Here is a 19,268-nt window from a genome sequence, read left to right as displayed (position 1 = left end):
CCTTAAAGTTCATCTCATATAAGACACTTTTATTTTATAAGTATGGAAACTAAAGGCTAGAGAGACTGTTACTTATCCAACATCGTACACATGAGAAGTGTCAGTCAGGATTGTGAAAGAATGCATTGTCAGAGGCAGATTGTATCAAACACACATTTAAAAGACATTGCTGGTCTTATAACTCCTGTAACCCTAGAAGATCTTTCTAGATGAAGCCCTCAACCAATTTCCTGTCAGGAAGACCTTGTATGTGCGTTGTATGTGGCATCCCCATGAAAAACTCTGGTTCCTGACCTGGCTTGGTCTAAAGTTCAGTTCCAAATCTTTCAATCTCCCTACAGTTTACTTTAGGTAGAAGGTGATGTTCTACCACAGATTGCAAATGAGAATCCTCCTTTAGTTGGGCACATTGAGATTTTGGAGGAGTGGATACTATGTCAGCAGAAGACTGCCCATCTAGCCTAAACTCTAGGTCTATATTCAGGAATTATTAGGAATGATGCCAACTGTATACATGAAGCAAAGCTGGGAGTGACTGATGGTAGAAGACATCTCCTAGAGATGTTTCTCTTCTCCCTACCCCTTACATTGTAAGAATGATAATGATTACGATCACAATGTTATGAAAATATATATATATATATATATATATATATATATATATATATATATATATAAGGTTTGCAAAGGGCTTTTATCCATTATCTCATTTAAGCCACCATTTTAAAAGAATCCAGTTGGCTATCAAGGCCATTTGGGATGCCTCCTTTCAGTGGGATTGAAAGAAAGGTCCTGTCTCCAAGATCAGCAATCTTTCCATGGTTCCTTCAAGGCAAACACAATAACCACTCTTGTGATTTAAATATATGTTTTTGCACTAGATAAGATATCATAGGTTTGGGAAGCTCAACTGCTTGTACCAATCAATGTAGATCAGTACTTGACTCCTTTTCACCTCAAGGATTAAGGGGGTTAGCTGAGGGACTTACTGGGGAGTCTCACAACTAGTATGTGTCAGAGATGAAATTGACCCAAGGAAACTCTAACTCTTAGTATGACTCTCTAGATAATATTTCCATACTGCATACTGATCCTAATATGGGTCAGATTTCCCTCTCCCTCCCACCTTTACTTTATTCAAAGCCTAAATGCTGCTTATAAATGTATTCTTGTTAACAAAATGAAAATGACTATGATGAGTTTAGCACTGATAACCGTGCTGAATAATATCTTAATTTAATGGAAGAAAAAGTAAGAGCAGCTTTCACAGTAAATATATTTGAATAACGTAATTTTGAGAAATTACTTTTAGGTGAATACTTCTGAATGTATATGAATGTACATGTGCAAGCACAAAGATCTCACTGTACAGGGTAGCCTAGACTTTCACAATATAGTGTTTGTTAGTTTTCACTTTGTTTGGCAGCAGAATGATAAGAGTGTATTAACAATTACCAGAGTATTTTTACTGGGCTATTCAGTCTCCCTTTAATGGTTCATTTTGAGATATAGTTGACTTTGGATTCCTAAAATTCATACTAGCAAAGCCTAAGATTTTGCTCTACCAAGCTAGAAAAGATTCAGACATAGGTCTGAAAGGGGATTAAGTGTCTGGTGCCCAAGCACCAGAGAGCCTTTTAATAGGTTGATTATCCCTATAACCACTAGGATAAAAAATAAACTCCTTTGTTTGGCTTAAAAATCCTGCACAATTTGATTCCACCCTTTTTCATTAAACTTTTTTTAGGGTTATTACATATGACTCCCCTTTGTGAACACTATCTTCCCAAAAATTGAGACTTATTACATACATACATTACGTCTAGCTCTCATCTCCATATCTTTGTACAGAAACTTCTCCTTCTCTGAGAAGAGCTAAAACACCTTCCCTCCTAGTATCCTCCTTTCAGAAGCCTAGCTTCCTTTCAGGCTTATCTCAAGTACCATCTTCTACATGAAGCCTTTGGTGGTCCTCCAGCTACTGGTGTTACCCTTCCAGAATTACTTAAATGTATATATGTGAACTCATTGCTTCCCATGACTAGTTTGTAAGCCCCTCTAGGTCAGTGATTATTACACTTTAGTCTATGTATCTCTTGGGCCATCTATATTTCCTATCACATAGTAGGCATTTAACACGTAATTTTTCATTGATTACTAATTCTGATGCCCCGTACTTGAATGTATAATTCTATAATAATATGCACATTTATAATTAAAATATAATTTATAAAATAAACATATATAATTAAAATTATAATTCATGAAGACTATTTCATAACACATGGAGAGTTTTACATGAAGATAACTGAAATCATTGCTCTTTTGACACTATTTTCTATAATGAATAAAGAACAGATGCCTAGGTGATACTGTAAAACAAATATCATGGAATATTTTCTGAAGTGCATCATAATTTGGTAACAATAATTTTGAAGATCAACACAATATACTTGATAGCCTCATAATAAAGAATTGTGTAAAAAAAGAGAAAAAAAACAGTTATTTTCTTAAAAGTTCCTGAACACCTTATTTCTTGGAACCTTCAAAGATGGAGCATAGCGATTATTAAACAAAATTTTCAAAACTATCAGCTAACCCTGTGATGCTAGCCACATCCACTTTTTTAGGTTTTTAAAAATACTGACTTACACTTCTGAATTATTGAAATATACCCATCTTGTACACCTCACAGGACCCCTAGAACTAGTGTTGATTACCCATATAATAATTAGCACATGCCTACTTTAGTAGATAGGCAACATCTACTGTTTTACTTTTACTGAATAGTAACAATGGAATGGGACAGCTTATTATACAACTGTCTGGTGGGTGCATGAATTAGCCAATAACAAACACCTTTGGTTGGATAACATTTCATGTTTCATAAACAACAGGAAATTCATTAAAAGCATATTTCTTGCATAGCATTTTTATTTAGTACAGGATGACTAGAGAGGAAATTTGATTTAGTCTTTGTATGACCTTTGTAAATGATGGTCCACTGATTTCCCAAATTGTACTATCATTTTTTTTCTTCTAATCATGCCCTTAGTATTTAGTAGATCGCTCCAGAGAAAACCTATTTCCTGTTTGTGTACATGAATCCTTTGATTGCTCTGGGCTTAGCCCAAGAATAATTCTGGAATCAAGAAAAATGCATTGGAACATGGATGCTATGTTGATGAGCAGAGAATTCTGGGAAATTGTTGGAAAATGCCAAGTTAAGTAGAGTATCTCATGAAATTTTAGAGTTTTTAATGTACATGAAATAAAAAAGACAGGATTTTCTCAAGTCAGTAGGCACTCATCACCTCCTATCTAAGTTTCTGCAATAACTTCCTAGCTGTTATCTCTGCCTCCCATCTCTCCTTACCTCAATCTTTCCTGAATACTACTGATAGATTTATTTTCCAAAACCATGAACCCCTTTCATCCTGCCTATTCAAGGACTGACAATGAGTTCCTGTGGCTTCTGAGAATTCTATCTCTTTAGCCAGACATTTAAAACCTACTTTTTCAATCCATGAAGATTTTGGTGATCTGAAGTGGTTTAAGGATATGAATAGCCAATTTTCAAAGAAAGAAAATTATATTGTGTGTTATTTTTTTACATGACCAATGTGGGAATTTTATTTTATTGACAAGATATGTTTGCAATGAGTTGGCTTTCTTGATTTCTCAATGGTGGGGGAAGGAGAGGAAGTGGGAGGGAGGAAATGTGGACCTGAAAATTAAATTTAATTAATTAAAAAATAAAATGTGCATTATATCTACCAAAAAAAAAGACTTCTTTGCTCTCTTTGATAGGTTTCCTCCCATATCCCATACTTCATTGGGTACTTCTCTAATGGACTCTTATTATGTAGGCTTGCATATTGTACTGTTCTATATTTGTGTTTATTTCCACATTAACTACAATTTCTATTAAACCAAGGGCTATATTCTCTTCCAAACTTGCATGCCCTGTTTCACTATGTATAAACAAGATGCTTAGTAAATTTGTTTTTGTATAGTACATGTTTTAAAGAACAGTCTTCATGTATTTGAAGTTATAAAGAGGTCAATGTAAGTTTGAAGTTACTGGAAATAAATAAAACAAAACAATATACTTGTTAACAAAAGTAGAATCAGTTGCCTAAACCATTGATGACTTCACCTTCCTTGAAGGTCTTCAGGCAGAAGCAGAATGGCTGTGTCTTGGTATGTTATACTGGGCATTCCTTTCATGCATAATGGCCACAGTGTTCCTTTCTAACTCTCAAATTCTCTGATTCTGTGAATGAACCATATCCTACCTTTACAATCCAACCTTCTTTTTCACTCCCCCTAACCCAAATATGTTGTCAGTTGTCTACTTTTTCTCTCCCCTAGATGTGATCTGCTTATTTATTTTCTTGCTTGTGATGATTCCCCGCAATTGAAATGTCCTCTTCTTTTCTCCTCTGTCTTTCAGATCCCATCATCCTTACTGTTGCTTTCGATAGTGCTATTTATCTTCTAATATCCAGTTCAATCGTCCACTCTCCTTAAGGCCTTCAACAATCATTTGACAACCTTATTTGACAGCCCATTGCATGTACTCTCCGTACCGCATATTTTGATATTGCTTTGGGTAATTATTTTTTTTTAAAACTTAATCCAGAAAGTCATTTCCCAGAGTACATTGTAAACTCCTGGAGGTTAGGAATCTTGTTTTCAATTTCTGTTAATGTACCATACTGGTTGAATTAAGACCTCAAGTCAGCAATAGTTTTCAACCAATAATGAACCTGAGAAACTCTTGCCTAACATTGTTGAACCTGACATTCTTCTATCAATCTAATTTTTGATAAATATGATTTTTCTTATAGCTTATATCTATATAGCACATACTATAGGCAAGGCACTGTGCTAAGCACATTTTACAATATCTCATTTCATCCTTGCAACAACCCTGAGAGGTAGGTGTTATCATTACCCATCTAAGTTAGGTCTTCCTGACTCTGGAGCAGGTTAATGGTGCCTGAGTTCAAACTGGCCTCAGATACAAACTGTGTGACCCTGGACAAGACATTTAACCTTGTCATTGTCTTCATCTATAAAATGAACTGGAGAAGGAAATGGCAAACACTCCAGTATCTTTGCCTATAAAACCCACAAAGGGGTTGTGAAGAGTTGGGCATGACTGAAAACTGAACAACTACTTCCTGACTCTAGGCCCAGAATTCTATCCACTACACCAGCAGCTCCTCACCACTGAAACAACTGCATCTCAACCTCATATGTAACTACTTGCAATGTTGCTGTTTAAAAATATCTCTAAAAATACTGTATTTTTTCTCTCTATAGAATCGATACTTCAAATATCAATTTTTTTTTTGGTGTATGATTTTATCCAGAATAGATTGCCTCCCATTTATAACCTAGTCTTAGCCGAAGTCTTAGAGAATTTCTTACATCTTGTTGAGGTCAAGTGGCTTTTCCCTGCTCACACAGCTAATAGTGACAGGGGAAGATTTGAACTCAGGTCTTCCCAATTCCAAACTAAGCACTCAACTTACCATGCTTAAGATTACACAGATTATTTAAGTAATAATGATAAAATTATTATGAGTAGAGCATCAAAAATCTGTGATTTGGCGTTTCTCCACTACCCTCCTCTACTACCCATCACTACAGAAGCAAAACACTGCCACAAGGTTAAGTGGCCACTAGATATTTGACTTTGTTTCATAGATTCTGGTGAATTCAACAACATGGACACAATAAATTCATCACCTAATGACCAGACTGAAAGTCAGGCTGTTATATGGAAATAAAAATGGCCTTAGAAAGAGAAAAGCTACCTCTGAAAATTACTGTCAAAGAGACACATTGGGCACGTCATTTAAACTCAATAGGTACCAGTTACTTCATATGTAAAATGAGGTTTGACTAGGTGACCTCTGAATCTCCTTCTACTTCTGGATCTATTAACCTGAGTTCTTACTATATATGCTACCAGCAATGAGGCTACAGATTTTATCAAGCTTATGATTGGACATTGTTACTGGGGTATATTCCACTGACCTTCAAGATAACAGAGTCACTTCCATGATACAAGGAGGTTTAAGAGTCCTTTTTTCCTAGGAAGTATCTGTCTATTGGAAAGTCTCCAGTTAAACAGTATCAGGTGCCTCTTAAAAGGGCAAATTTGGCATAGTTTTTAATTATTATTTCTTTTTTTCAAAATTAGGAAGGAAACCTAAGAGCTATGTGGTGGACACTTATGTGCCTCTTTGAACAATAACCAAAAAAACCATATTTGGTTTTATTTTGTTAAATCTGACAGAGCTTTTAAATTTAGAAACATAAAATCCTATAGATATGTAAACCAATGTTACTTCTCATTTGTGACTGATATTCCCACAAGGAAGGCTCTGGAGTTTGGAGAAGCTTTATTAAAATGGAATGTTAGCTATGTTTTCCTTAGGTGAATTAAAGGTAAAAGTACAACTCTTGGGGAATGGTGGAGAATGCTTGAAGTGAAGGTGGAACGAGGAGGAAAAGCAAGCATTCTTCTTGATCATTTAATACTTATCCAATACCCACAGTGTCTCCATCAGTAGACATAAGTGTGAAAAAGAAAGGAAATAGGCTATATCTCCCTAACTTTGACATGCCGGGAGAGTACATCACTTCTCTCTTCCCTTCTTAATTATGATGGAAAGAAAAATAACCACAATTGCAACCACTATTACAACAATGAAGACAATAATGACAACAATAATTGACAGAATACAATTATCCATGTTATGGAAGTGGAACTGGGGTGTAATGTTCATGGTAAAAAAGGAGAGTGTCAGTCAGGATGACTTGCACTGGGAACTCTATGTACCCTGAGACCATTATGGTAGCTGTAATGGCCTGAGAGTTTGAAATACCAGCTAATTTGGATGTGGCAAAACAACTGATTTTGTTAACACCATGGACAGTTTGGTATAACTTCTCCTGTGTGAAAGCAATAGAAAGGGTGTTCTATTTCTCTCATGCTGTAGCACTGTGGTACTACTGAATGATCTTACTTATAACTGTAATAATCAACAGCTTGACACAGAAGCTAGAGGAACACATGGTAATCCACATTCTGGCACCCAAAGAAGGTATGATAAACAAGAACAAATATAAAATATCAATCCCTGATCATCTTGGAAATGCTTTATTGCAGGTGGCCCTGACCACTAATGTATGCAAACCACCACTAGACATAAATGGAATTAAGACATGAATACTTTGAATTGGTTCCAGAACTATATTATAACAAAAGTAGAAGCAGGTCTTACTAGTTATAAGCAAAGACTTCATGTTGATTTTGTCAACATGGCACACATGGCACCATGTCATGGGACGATTTTTCCCAACCTGTCTAGGGTATGAGTATAAAATAATTTTATCCCCAAGTCTAGACTTGGTGAAATAAAAAATGAAGTTGAAGAGTTAGTAATTTCTGAAGCAGGAAAAGGTGAAGAACCTGAGGCTAAAATCTAGGCAACATAATGCTATAATGAAAAGAGCATTTTTCTGGCCCCAGAGGACCCAGGTTCAAATCCCCACTGGACTTTATAAGTTACTTGGCATCCCTGGGCCCAAATTTCCTTATTTTCAAAGTGAGAGAGCTTAATAAAATGAGGGGTTGTTAGCTTTCTTGTCTCATACACTTTTGTCAGTTTCATAAATCTGATAGATCCCACTGGCAGAATAATAGATTGTTGTCTGCATATATAATGTAAGAAAATGATAAATTTAAGTTAATGGTTAGTGAAAATAAATATATAATTGTTTAATATCCCAGTTCATCAAGTAATCTATTTATGGACCCCAGGCTGAGAAGCCCTAAATTAGATAGTTTCTGAGGTCTTCTAACTCTAAATTTCTGATTTGTGTAACTCTGATACTCTAATCTTCATTTATTATAAACTCCAAAAATTTTATCTGAAAAAATAGTGGATGACAAAAAATCCCAAGAGATTTGGGAAAGGAAAAGGTCATATTTAGTAGACCGAATTTTAAAAGGCTTTCTTTGAGTTCAGCAAAATAAATTCATCCAACTAACTTTATCAAAACGAAATAATTCCCAAAGCAGTATTTGCTATAATCATCTGTGAATATATTCTCCTAAAATATTTGCAGAAAAGAAATCCATGCCTTTCTCTAACATGTGGTGCATAAAAATACACAACAGCATATAGGGCAATGGTTTTGTCAATAAGACATATAGAAGAAAAGCTTGAACTATCAGTTGATATTCCTAATGATAGGCGTCAAACACTATCATGGCAGATGCAATTTGAGAGAGCTATTGAAGCGTCATAGAACAATATTGAAGCATTTCATCAGCATAGAACTGGTACACACTACAGAACACAAAAGGAATGTGAAGAATACAATCAAGAGAACAAAAGCTTGTCAGACATTTCAGATTTCCTTAATCAGCAATTGAAAGCAAAAGTCAAAAGTTTAAGGTGATGCTTAGAGTCAAAGCAACAATTCAACATCAATTGCAAAGTTTAGGGAAGAGTTTTGAGAAGCAAAGAAATTAAAGATCAAAGAGAACATAATGAAAATGAAAGTGAATGCAATGAGAAATGGATAGTTTGCCTACTGTGAATGTAATGAAAGCATGATCACAAGAAAGATGACTGAAACTAATTTCTCTGAAAAACTTGAAACTGGCAAATGCAGAAGAAAATTCATCATTTTGTTTCAGATAAAATTATGTTCCCCAATGTTGTATGTATTATTAGAAATGTATGCAGCAGCCTACTCTGAAATAATCTTTCTCCCCTAGGTGTTATCCTCTGAAAATAAGAGGGTTAGATAGCTAAAGTGGATTCCAGTAGTAATCCTGTGAATAAATTTCATGAATCCCTCATACTTTTTAAGAACAATTTTCCAAAGATCAACTCCAAGCCACTCAACTAGGGACAAATGTCATCAATTTGGGACCCAGTGAAGACCCTTTGAAAAATCATTCTTTTATCCATTACACAGATAAAAGCCCCAAGTGTACTCAGCATCACATATGAAAAAAAATCCATAAAAGGTATAAGGTTTTGCCCTCAGAGTTTAATGTCTAGAAACACATAAATGAAGCAATTTGAGAAGAATACAAAACATTACACAATCAATGTAATAAGATAGTATAGCATAGAGCAAATGTCACAAGAAAACAAGGAAGGGAAGGAACATATTTTTTGACCTCCCCATGGAGAAAAAAGGGACCAGAAAAATCAGTTTTCCAGGTGCCTTGCCAAATGCATATGTATCATGTGTGAGTAAAATAAACTATCTTCTGTGTATCTTAAACTCTGGAGCATTCACTAATGCTACTGTACCCCTGGTTGTCCCATCCTCATCCAATACTAATCACCCATTTTCAGATCTACTTTCAGATTAACATGCCTGTTTTGAGTTTTTTAAAGGTCCTGTTCATACCACAATGCCTGGCATTTAATCAACCTTGATACAAGCTTATTGTCATTGTCACCCTTGCCAACCCTACCAGTTTGCTCAGATTTCAAATTGGCCCATCTTGCTTGCCTGATACACACTGTTACTTATCTGTTTTTACATCTATAATTATATGATTTTTAGGATTCTGTATTTTTAAAAATAATTTTCCAGAACACGAGGGGTCAACTTTTCCATGCCATTATATTTCTTCTAGATTTTGCTGCCTTGGCCCTCCCAAAATTCAGAGAAGTGATCGCAAGTTCTTTGTGTCTCTAGGTAGAGAAAATTTGACAAGGATTGGAAAGGTTAGTCAAAACTGAACTGGACATGTATTCTAGTAACTCTCCCCACTAGGGTGAAGGGCACATGAGTCAAGGTAGTAGATATTTTGAATGGATATAGATTTAGAGCTGGATAGGAACATAGTGGTCACACAGTCCAAAACTCTTATTTTACTGATATCTGGAGAGCACTAGGGAACTCACCAAAATCCACGTTAGTCAGGAGTACCAGCCTCGCGATTAGAACCTGGGTCATTTGACTCCATATCCAGCACTCTTTCCACCATACCACCCTTTCTCAAGCTAATACCGTGTTTCCCCGATAATAAGATGCTGTCTTATTAATTTTTTTGGACAGAAAAACACCAGAGGGCTTATTTTCAGGGGAGGGCTTATTTTAATGAACATTGACAGCAATTTTAATAAACAGGTAAATGCGAACAAAAAAATGTACCTTTATTCAAAAAGCAAATCACTGGGGAAGAACAGGATGACTCGCTCACTGCTGCAGCTCTGATTGGATGCAGCTCGGAGTGTGGCGTGCGTTTCGGGCGGGGGGGGGACGGTGCATACAGAGGGTACCGTAATGTAGCCTGTAGCGCAGGGGATCACCTTCACTACAGTAGCAATCTCAATAGGGCTTATTTTCGGGGGAGGGCTTATTTTAGAGGAATCTTACACAGTAAGGGGAGGGCTTATTTTCGGGATAGGTCTTATTATCAGGGAAACACGGTATGAGGAATGAGGTCAACAGTTAGCTATTGACTACAGGTTTTTAGGATGACGACTTTGAATGGGGTGAGGCAACCACTTAAGAGAACTGGAAAAAGCTTACTGGATTTAGGTTGAAGCTGAAACAAGGGAAGTTGTCATGGCTAGCCAAGGACGCACAGAATAAAGGAGACACATGCTCCTAATGTGAGTAAGCAAACCAGTGGAGCTGGTGGTGGAAGATGGGGTTGAAAATGGCAAATAATATGAGGTGAACTGTGGTCCCACCAGAGGACTAGGGGGTCAACTGTTTACATAGGGACTATAACAGATAGGAAAGTAGTATGCAAAGTAGAAATTAGGACGTCAAAAGCAATAGTTAAGGTCTATCCCAGAAAAGGAAATTTCAAAGTCTTGTTGACAGGATTCACCTTTAATGGATGTCTTAAGGTATTCTATAGAAGGTAATCTGCTTCACTCTTCAAGATACTCAGATCATTCACAAACATAGTTTCATCTTCCTTAGTCCCCAAAGCCATTTGAGTCTTATGTGGCATGTAATGGTACTCTTTAAGACAGAAAGGGAGGTCATCTAGGTCCAAGCTGGGAACGTAGCTTTGTTTTTAAAACAAAAACCAGTTTGGTTTTTTTGTGTTTTCTAACTGTGAGAGATCATTAAAGATAAAGCCTATTATGACGCCGTACACAAAAAATTGGTCACCATGGGCCATACTACCAATGAAATGGAAGGTAAACAAATCTTCATCTGTCATCATCACCTGTCCTGAGCTCTTTGAGTGGTTACTGTCTAATTTATCTCAAAGTCTGAACAAGAGCTTCACATTATGAATACAGTCATCCTTTCCACACACATTATTCCCCTTCATTCAATCAACTCAGGTGTCTCCTTTTCTAATTAAACCATTCCTGACTTTCCTAGTTGACAGTAATATGTCAACAGTTAATTTACAAAGATATTATGAGTAAAATAGAGACATTTGAAAACAGACACAAAAAGGAAAAAAAGAGAACAAAGAAATTACTTACCTGTTTATATAGCATAAGCCCCAGTAGGTTATAAATTTCTTGAGGTAAGAACTACTCACTTTCTTTCTTTTTTGGAGGGATTGGGCAAGCCACTTAGCCTCTCTAGGCCTCAACATTCTCAATAGTCAAATGAATCTTGGACTGTTCCATCTCTAAATCTATGTCCATATCTTTGTTGTTCAGTCATTTCAGTCATGTCCAACTCTTCATGACCCCATTTGTGGTTTTCTTTGCAAAGATACTGTAATGGTTTGCCATTCCTTCTCCAACTCCTCTTACAGATGAGTAAACTGAAACAAACAGTGTTACTTGGCTTGCCCAGAGTCTTACACTTAGTATCTGAGGTCATATTTTAACAGAGGGCTTCCTGACTCCAAGCATGGCATTCTATCCACCACCCCACCTAGCTGCCCTAATGGCCATATCTAGTAGATACTTAACAATATTTGCTGAAATGTACAAAATGAAGGGTAGCCCAGAGCTCATCACTCTGGTTTGGCTATGACATGTAAGATCATATCCTCTTTTTCAGCGTAGCTCATAGCTTCCTTATATAGACCAAGACTGCCTGTGTTTGTTGAAAATCTCTATTACAGAAGCTCAGGATAGATTTGCCTGTCATGTGCCAACCTTCTTCTCCTCTGTATAACTGGTGAGTCACTCTGATAATGAACTCAATCCCAAATTCTACTGCTGTTTAGCTCTCCAAGAACTCAACACACTGGCTAAAGTCTAGCTGTCTTTCTAAGTAAACTTGAAGTTCAATACCTGGTCTCTCAACCTCCAGTTAAGCAACACCAGCTGTGAGCTATGTTACAAGTTCTTAATAGGCTAGGTCTTCACAAGCACCTGGTTCCTTAACCTTTCTAGCCTCAGGGTCACAGCTGCCTTTCATTTTGTCTCTTAGCCTTGTAACCTCTAAGGATACCGACATTCACTTTAGAATAGGAGTTCATGACATGAGTTTCAAGGCATTTTTAAAATGCCCTGATTAATATGTTTCAATTTAATTGGTTTCATTTGTAATCCTATTATATCAACAATGCAGTATTCACAATGCCTACAGTAACTATAAATAAATACTAAAAATGTGGTTATTAATCACAAAATATACCAGGCTCTCCACATGGGGGATAATGCTAGAACATTTATTCAAATACCAGAAAACTGCTTCCTCTTGCTCCACTCCTTCCTGCTATGTCAGCAAGTCCAACAGGGCATGGAAGATCTTTAAATCCCATAACCCTTACACCTATGTATTGTATTCTATGCATTATATGCATAAATATATTTTCTTGTATTTTAAATGTTTATTTAATTTTTAATTTATGGAATAAAACAAGAATTTTAACAACCTAGTATCATAAGAAAGATAATTGCAAATGAAACTGTGAATCGATTATGTATAACATGCTAGTCCTTTTAAATATATAATAAAGTTCTCATATAAATTTCTTTTTTTAACTCCCTGCCTCATAGCTACCATTACACACAAATACATATATGCATGTAAAAATGTTCTATATATACTTGATTTATCAATTCCTTCTTTGGATACAGATAGCATCTTCCTTCATAAGTCCTTTGTAGTTAATGTAGATATTTGTAATAGTCAAAATGACTTATTCATTCAAAGTTGTTCTTAAAAAGGGTATTGCTGTTATAGTAAACAGTGTCCTCTCAGTTCTCTTTATTTTGTTCTTCATTAGTCTGTGCAAGTCCAAGAATGTTTTTCTAAGATCATTGAGCTCATATTTCTTATATATTATAGTAGTGTTCCATCACAATCATGTATCACAACTCATTTGGTCATTCCCCACTTAATGGGCATTTCTACAATTTCTGGTTCTTTGGCACCAGAAAGAGAAGTGCTATAAACTTCTAAGAACATAGAGGTTCTTTTCTTTTTTCCCTAACCATCTTTGGAAAAAGACCTTGTAATGATATTTCTGGATCAAAGTGTATAGGCAAGTCAATAATTCTTTGGACATAATTCCAGATTGCTTTCCAAAATGGTTGGATTAGTTCACATTTCCACTAACAGTGAATTGATGTCCCAATTTTTCCACATCCTGTCCAACATTTATCACTATTCCCTTTCAGTCATTTTAGCCAATCTGATAGGTCTAAAATGATATCCTAAGGTGGTTTTAATTTGCATTTCTTTAGTCAACAATTTTTTAGAACATTTTTATGTGACCATAAATTGTTTTGATTTCTTAATTGGAAAACCATTCATATTCTTTGACCATTTATCGATTGGGGAATAACTTTTATTCTTATAGATATGACACAGTTCTTTATATATTTGAGATATGAAACTTTTATCTGAGAAATTGTCTGTATGATTCTTTCCAATTTTCAGCTTTCTGATTTTGAATATATTTGTTTTATTTGTACAAAACCTTTTAAAATTAATGTAGTTGAAATTATCAATTTTACACCTTATTCTGTTCTCTGTCTCTTGTTTACTAATAAACTCTTCCCCTATCCATAAATCTGATAAATAATATGTTCCATATTCTTTGAATTTTCTTCTAATATCTCTTTATTTCTTGATCACATAGACATTTTTACTTTATTTTGGTAAATGGTGTAAGGTATTCATTTATGCCCAGTTTCTACCATGCTACTTTCCAGTTTTGCCAAAAACTTTTACCAAATAATAAATGTTTATCCTAAAATATTGTCCTTAAACTTATCAAATACCAGGTTACTATATTTATTTGTTACTGTAAATTGTATATCTACTCTTTTTCATTGATCTTAGCCAGTACCAAATAGTTTTGATAATTACTGCCTTAAAATATAGTTTAAGATCTGGTATTGCTAAACCTCTTTCCTTTACAGATTTTTTCATTACTTCCTTTGATATTCTTGACTTTTTGTTCTTCCAAATGAATTTTGTCATTATTTCTTTCTAATTCAGTAAAACCATTTTCTGGTAATTTAATTGTGTTTTTTGTCCTTCATTCTCAAAGAAGACCATAACATCAGGGAGGTAAGGACATTGCTTGCAACTTACTTTGATTTGAGGGAGGGAGGGCTGTGCAAAGTCACCAGCCTCACTTTCTCCTCCAGAGCTATCTGGATCCAGTGGCCAGATATTCATCAGGATGACTTGAGATGGCCTACAATACGGTGGGAGATCTTGGTCTTTTTAAGTTAAGATCTTATCAAGTGCACACTTTCTGTGAATCAATGTCTATTCATTGAACAGGCCTCTTTAAGAAGTGAATCAAGGGATAGTCCCTTTAATAAACAAACAAAAATCAAACCTGGAGGAGAAGCCCCATCAGGGTTGCTGGACAAAAGAGAAACAGTTACCACTTACATTCACTCTGAGCAAGGAGTGCCCCCAAAATAGACATTAAGTGGGACTTGGTCAGCAATCTATTACTGTCCAATCTCTAAGATCCAGTGAATCGGGTTTAAGACTTGGTCTTTGAGACAGAAATCTATCCAGTAAACCCCAAATTAACTCGGCAGCCTTTGGTCATTAAAAATTCCCCTTTCCTTTGGACAGAATATCATCAGGTTAGGGGAGCGGAAAAGCAAGGGAAGGCCAGGTGAAGTTGAGAGTCGAGTTTCCCAACTGGAACTGGTCAGCTGGGTCCCTGTTCAGGCAGCTCGAAACTACTCATAGTTTGTGGTTTGTCCTTCATTCTTAAAGAGGATCATCATATCAGGGAGGTGATGACATGACTTGCAATTGACTTTGATTTGGATGGCATTAAATATATTAGTTTAGGTAAAATTGTCATTTTTATTATATTGGCCCTGCCTGCCCAGGAACAATTAATATTTTTCTAATTATTTAAATATGTTTTTATTTGTATAAATTTTTTTAAAAATAATTTTGTTGACATAGTGCCTGGGTTTATTTTGACAGGTGATATCCCAGGTCTTTTATACTGTACAGAATTATTTTAAATGGAGTATCTCTTACTATTTTTTCTTGCAGGGTTTTGTTTGTGACATATAGGAATGTTGATGATGTTTATACATTTCCTTTATATTCTGCTACTTTCCTAAAATTACTAATTGTTTCAACTAACATTTTAGTTGAGTCATTGGAATTTTCCAAGTATATCTTTGTATTGTCTGCAAAAATAGATAATTTTATTACCTCGTTCCCTATTCTGATTCATTCTATTTTTTTCTTGTCTTATTGTTATTTCTGGGATTTCCAATACATTATTGAATAATATTGGTGACAATGGGAATCTGTGTTTCACACCTGATCTTTATTAGGAAGGCTTTTAGTTTAGTTTTTATTCCCCTATTATAAATAATGCTTGCTGATGGTTTTAGATAAATGATTTTTTTTTATTCATTTAAAGAAAAATCCATTTATACCTATAATTTCAAGTATTTTGATATAAATTAATGTTGTACTTCATCAAAAACTTCTTTTGCATCTATTTAAATAATCATGGTATTTTTTATTATTGATATAATAAATTAGGTTAATAGTTTTCTTTATATTTAACTATCCCTGCATTCCTGATATCAGTCCCACTTAGTCATAATGCGTAATATTTGTAATATATTGTTATAATCTTTTAGCTCACATTTTATTTAGGATTTTTGTATTCATATTCATTAATGAAATTGATCTATAATTTTCCTTTTCTGTTTTTACTCTTCCTGGCTTAGGTATCAGTATCATATTTGTTTCAAAGGGTCCTTTCTTTGACTATTATTACAAATAATATATCATTGGAATTAGTTGATCTTTGAATGTTTGATAGGATTCACTTCTAAATCCATCTGGTCCTAGTGCTAATTTTTTGGAAGCTTATTTATAGCCTGTGAATTTTTCTTTTCTAAAATTGATCTGTTCAGATATTCTATTTTCTCTTCTACTAGGCAATTTATATTTTTTGTAAATATTCTTCCATTTCACTTAAATTGTTAAATTCATTGGCATATAATTAGACAAAATTATAAAAATTGCTTGAATTTCATCTTCATTACATTCATTATATAAAACCTAACCCTAAATGCATACCCTTTTCATTTTTAATAATAGTGATTTGGTTTTTCTTCTCTCTTTTTTGAATCAAACTAACCAATGGTTTGTCTATTTTATTTTTTCCATAAAACAAATTTCTAGGCTTATTTATTAATTCAATGAGGTTTTTTATGCTTAATTTTATTAATCTCACCTTTACTTTTTAATCCTTTGTATTTAATGTTTAATTGGGAATTTTAGTTTATTTTTCTATTTTTAAAAATATATTTTATTTTAAAAGCATTGTTTTGAGAATGGGGCCATAGGCTTCACAAGATTGTCAAAATAGTCCATGAGACATCCCCCCCCAAAAAAATGATAAGAGTCCCTATTTATTAGGGATAGTGCTGTAGATTAGAAAAGCTCCCTTAAAAAAAATCAGAAGACTTAATATAGGGGCCTGACTCTATCACTTACTGGCTGTGCCACTTTGAGAGCCTCAGCGTTCTCATCTCTAAAGTAGGAAGAATAATGTCTGTAATAGCAAACTCAAGGAGGCTATTAGAGGATAAAATCACATAATGTATACTGAAATAGAAATTCAATACAAATGTGAAAAATTGCTCTTACAAAGGATCTTTTTTACCCACCTTAAATCTGGAAGAATGATTTCACAGATAATAGACTAAGAGATAGAAAGGGCCTTACTGTACATCAAATACAATGCCTTTGTTTTACCCTGAAGGAAACAGAAGCATAGAAAGATTAAATACATTGTTCAGGGTCTTATAGGTAGTAAGTGTCTGAAATGAGATTTGAACACAGGTCTTCCTAAATCCAAGTGCTATTCCCAATCCACCCCATCATGCTGTGTCCAATGGGCTTATCTATTCTTTTAATTCATGGGGTTTGGGATAAGTTTATAGAATTTAAGGGCTACATAAGTTGGAAAGTTAAAAAAATGACATCTTTATCTTCACTGTTATCTAAAGTCTGGCATATTTTTCAATGATGACTGTAAGTGACAAAACATTGTGAGGAGTCTGTAGGATTTACCAGGCTTTTAGTGTGGCACATGACACAAAACTGGTTGGTAATACTTGCTTTAAGCAACTTCCCCCTTCCCCAGCAGTAGTCTATTCAATTATACTTCAAATAGTGAGCTAGCTAGATTTAAAATAAATTTGCATTCCTTTAAAAATCCTATCATTCTTGCTTGTAAATTACCTACAAGAAGGTATTACTAATACCTTATAATCACATGTCCAACTTTTGTTCAAATCAATAAACTTGTCATGACTTTCCCACAGAATAAATACTTCTTTTAATTTGTAAGAAATAAACACAAAACAGACAAACAAACAAAAATTCTGGTTAGCAACCAGGACATGGAGTGCAACTTTTATTCAGAGACTACTCCCTAGGTTCCCTTCCTCATAGAGTTATCTCAAAATAAAGCAAGTTTTAGAATACATAAAACGACTCTCTTGATCCTCACTAATGGTCTGTCTTCTGGGATTGAGTAATGCTTCTCAGATCAGGCCCCTGCTTGTCCACTCAAGCAGTCCCTCTTCACCACCTGGTAATGGCATGCAGCTACCTCTGTCTCCACCCTTGTGCCCTTGGGGGTGTGAGAGCCTTAGTCTCCAAAATTTCTCTTTCTTAATTACTAATTATTTCCCACAGATTCTGAATGGGGCCTCACTGTCTCAGCTTCACAGTTTCTTCAAAGGAAAAAGAAATTTAACAGAGACCTGAAATAGCATTTTAATAGTGGTGTGTTTCCTTTGGGAACAGGGATAGAAAATTTCTTCCCAGGATGAAGACTCCCTTTCTTAGATGTTTTATAATTGTGTTGACTTCCTTTGTATGGACACAGCAACTGGAAAGTGGACAGCCAGTCTTCCCAAGGATAGAGGTCAGAATTCATCAGTCCTCAATGTGGGGGACATAATTATTTTTAACATTTTAAAATATAAGTAGCTTATATTACTAAATTAAATATCAATAGTATATAATTATATAAGACTTCCAAGTTTATGAAGTGCATAAATGTCATCTCTTCATTTTCACAACAGCATTGTATATAAGGTTGCTCTAATGCTGTTATTTCCATTTATACAGATGAGGGAATTGAGGGTTAAAGAGATGAAATATTTCACATAGGTCATATAGCTCCTAAATGAACAAGTCAGGATTCTCACCCAGGTACTTTGAACCGAAATTCAACGTTCTTTCCTCTGTGACTGCTAGAACTGATCAATATTTGCATTACTATATATTTAGTCATTCACATGGTGATACATACTATATTTTATTTTTAATTTTTCCATTCAAATTCTTTGCATCCCATGATGTTCCCCTCCTACCAATACATAGCTTCAAGGCATATATGAGAAATTCTGAGGAGAGTCCTCAGGACTGTGTACAAGTGACTCACTTCTGAATAAGAATATTAAAAATAACAAGAGTCAATATAGGGATGTGAAGATTTCCAAAAATGGAATTGAAATTTGTATGTGCTGGGAAGATGGGAAGAGACGACATAATTGGGGTAACACAAAAGTAGAACTGAGAGACCCGATAATTGGGAGAAGGGGAATGATAGCTCATAAAAATCTGTGCTGTACCAGATCGCATGATAATCATGATGGAGGAATAGACATTTTCTCTGATCTGTTTAACCCGAAGGAAGGAAGGAAGGAAGGAAAGAAGGAAGGAAGGAAGGAAGGAAGGAAGGAAGGAAGGAAGGAAGGAAGGAAGGAAGGAAGGAAGGAAGGAAGGAAGGAAGGAAGGAA

Source organism: Petaurus breviceps, unplaced genomic scaffold (assembly GCF_028583685.1).
Source record: "Petaurus breviceps papuanus isolate PSGF00001 unplaced genomic scaffold, PetGlider_PUasm1.0 227, whole genome shotgun sequence".
Taxonomy (NCBI): Eukaryota; Metazoa; Chordata; class Mammalia; order Diprotodontia; family Petauridae; genus Petaurus; species Petaurus breviceps.
The sequence above is the reverse complement of the archived record's forward strand: the minus strand, read 5'-3'. Positions refer to the sequence as shown.